At 51.2% G+C, this 3,455-nt stretch overlaps 1 pseudogene; it reads left to right on the top strand.

The window, feature by feature from the left end:
- Positions 1 to 2,099: 2,099 nt before the first annotated feature.
- Positions 2,100 to 2,916, top strand: LOC112396016 (40S ribosomal protein SA pseudogene; annotated as a pseudogene).
- Positions 2,917 to 3,455: the final 539 nt, after the last annotated feature.

The following is a 3,455-nucleotide window of genomic DNA, read 5'->3' as shown; positions in this document are numbered from 1 at the left end:
GGACCCGATGTGGGGGGGGGGGCTTTCTTTCCCTTGGGGCTCTGATCTGACACCGTCGGAGACAATAAAAATCCCAATTGGCACATCCAAATAAAATAAATAAATGAAAAGCCATCCTCTGGCAAGGATATAGCGAGGGGGTGAAGAAGTGGAGGGGGTGATGACTGCTCCAGGCCCTCACTGGCCACGGTTTTGAGAAAGAAGAGACGCCTGCACTCATCGGGCCAACCCACTCTGGGGTAGCTAGAGAAGGGGTGTCGGCTGCACGAGGGGGACCCGGCTTCTCCCGGCAGGTTGGGACTGGAGAGAAGGACATGGAATCAGGCACCGGCTTCTTACTTTACCAGCCGTACAAGTTGGAGAGGGAACTAGCGGGGAAGAGCCAGGGAAGACAAACACGCGTTCCTTACTTTCTCTGGAGGGTTGTGGCCGGGCTGGTGCTGGTACTGGTACTGTGGCCGCCGCCGGCCCCGGGGCTGGAGCTCCTGGATGCGCCACGGCTCAGCTGGCCCCGCTCTCGTGATGGACGGGGCCCCACGCCCACCGCCGCCGAATAGCCGGATTCCTTCTCGCGGCCCGGGTGCGCTGGCCCGGCCTCCCGCCCGCCACGCTCGCGACCCAGGGCTGGGTTCTCGTGGTGCAGGTGGCACTGGGCCACGTCGCGCTCGCGGGCAGAGTAACCAGCAGTGTCCTGGAGTGGGTAGGAGGCGTCCCGCTCCTTGTCCCGATACACAGCCTCCCGGTTCTGATAGGCGCCGTCCCGGTTCGCGTAGCCCACGTCCCGGGCCGCCTGGTGGAACTGGCTCTCTCGCAGCTCGCGGTGGTGGAACTGGGTCTCGCGCAGGTTCTGGTACTGGCTCTCGCGGCTCGGGCTATCCCGCGCGCCGTGGGGGTCCCGGTGCAGCTCCCCGCGGTGCAGCTGGCTCTCCTCTCTCAGGTCGCGGTTCTCCTGGGTGAGCTGGTCCAGCTGGCCCTCCAGCTCTTCGATGCGCCGCCGCTGGGTCTCCAGCAGCTGCTGCTGGCTCTTCCACCGGTCCCAGAGTCTTCCCTTAATGCAGCCTGAAGAAGCCCTCCATCCCAGTCCGTTCCAATGTCCCTTGGGTCCACCAGGCCCAAGATCCTCGTCTAAGACCTCCAAGAAAACTCCATCCCAGGCAGCTCCCAGGTCTAGGCATCACACAGACTCCCCATCCCCTGGGTCTGCCAATCCCAAGTGTCAGATTCCCCATCCCATCCAACCCCTGGACCTCCTACCTCAGGTGACCTCTCTCTAGCCCACAGCATGGGCAGTCCCAGGATCTCCCACCCCAACAAGCCCTGGGACACCCCATCACAGCCAGTCTTAGGATCAAAGCCCCATTCATTCATTCAACCCCCATTTTCTGCTCTCCTTTGGTAATGCCCACCACCTCCATTTACTCCATCACCTCCATCCAATGAAACTGTACCCATCTTTCAAGACTTATATGCCACCTTACTGAAGCCAGCCCTGGTCTCCCCAGCCAGAATCGCTCGCTTCCTCCACACGTCTTTTGTGGCACTTGTGGGACAAGTGGAACTCTGCTTGTCCACTTGTGTCAATAGCGCATTCGCCCTTTTTGTTCTTGTGTCATGTCCTCTGCCAGACCAAGCTCCTTAAAGCCAGAAACATGTCTTCATTCATCTTTGTGAGCAGGTTGGGGTAGAAGAGAAAGCTTGAGTTTTACAGTCAGACAGAACTAGATTTAACTTTCATCTTCTCTCTGAACTTCCATTTCCCTATCAATAACACCTACCTCACAGGAGTGGTCTTGGGAAACAGCATGTAAAAACATTTGTCACAGAAAAGATAACACAGAAAATGGAAGAAAATATTTGCAAATGATATATCTGAATATGTAAAGAACTCTAAAAGCTCAACATCAAAAAAAAAACCATTTTTTAATGGCCAAAGGACTTGAATAGATATTTCTCCAAAGATATACAAATGACCATTAACCACATGAAAAGATGCTCAACATCATTAGCCATCAGGGGAATGCAGATCAAAACCACAATGAGCTTTCCATCGTAACTTAAAGGGAATCTTTCACAATGTCCAGAGCCCTTGATATCCTGAGATGAAGGAGGATGTCCTTAAATTCCTTGCAGCAGGAACCCACTTAGGTGGCACCAACCTTGACTTCAAATGGAACAGTATGTCTACAAAAGGCAAAGTGATGGTATCGACATCACAAATCTAAAGAGAAGCTTCTGCTGGTGACTCGTGCCACTGAAAACCCAGCTGATGTCAGTGTCATATCTTCCAGGAATACTGGCCAGCAAGCTGTGCTGAAGTTCGCTGCTGCCACCAGGGCCACTCCTATTGCTGGCCGCTTCGCTCCTGGAATCTTCGTTAACAAGATCCAGGCAGCCTTCCGTGAGCCACAACTTCCAGTGGTCACTGATCCCACTGCTGGCCACCAGCCTCTCACAGAGGTGTCTTATGTTAACCTGCCCACCATTGCTCTGTGTGACACAGATTCTCTGTGCCATGTGGACGCTGCTACCCCATGCAACAAAAAAGGAGCCCACTCAGTGGGTCTGATGTGGATGCTGGCCTGGGAAGTACCATGCATATGTGACACCATCTCCCATGAGCATCCACTGGAGGTCATGCCTGATCTCTGCTTCTACAGAGACCCTAAAGAGATCGAAAAGGATAAACAGGCCACTGCTGGAAAGATGTGACCGTGGAAGAATTTCAGAGTGAATGGACTGCTCCAGCTCCTGAGTTTACTGCTACTCAACCTGAGGTCACAGGCTGGTCTGATAGTATGTTGGTGCCCTCTGTGACTATCCGGCCATTCTCTGCTGAAGATTGGAGCACTCAGCCCACCACTGAAGACTGCTCCCAATGCTCAGGCCACTGAATGGGTAGGAATGACCACTGGGTAGTTTGAAGCTGTTCTTCCATAGGCTCTTAAACAGAAAATGGAAATAAAGTTGTTGAAAAATAAACATCAGTTTCTTAAAACACACACATACAGATGCCACTTCACACCCACTATGATAGCTAAAACAAAAAGGACAGACAAGGAGAAGTATTGGTGAACCTGTGGAGCGATTGCTGGTAGGAATGTAAAATGGTTCAGTTGCTTTGGAAAACAGTTTGGAAGTTTCTCAAAATGTTAAACATAGGGTTACCATATGACCCAGGAATCCACTCCTAGGAATATACCCAAGGGAAATGAAAAGTGTTTACACGAAAACTTATACATGAATGTTCATAGCAGCATTATTCATAATAGCCAAAAAGTGGAAACAATTAAATGTTCATCTGTTGATGAATGGGTAAACAAAATGTGGTATATCTACACAGTGGAATATTGTTCAGCCATAAAAAGGAATGAAGTTCCAAAACATATAAACAGCCCATCCAACTCAATGTCAAAAAAGCGAAATAATTTTTTAAATGGACAGAAGACCTGAATAGA

The sequence above is a fragment of the Neophocaena asiaeorientalis genome, unplaced genomic scaffold (assembly GCF_003031525.2).
Source record: "Neophocaena asiaeorientalis asiaeorientalis breed wild unplaced genomic scaffold, Neophocaena_asiaeorientalis_V1.1 scaffold822, whole genome shotgun sequence".
Taxonomy (NCBI): domain Eukaryota; kingdom Metazoa; phylum Chordata; class Mammalia; order Artiodactyla; family Phocoenidae; genus Neophocaena; species Neophocaena asiaeorientalis.
The sequence above is the reverse complement of the archived record's forward strand: the minus strand, read 5'-3'. Positions and strand labels throughout refer to the sequence as shown.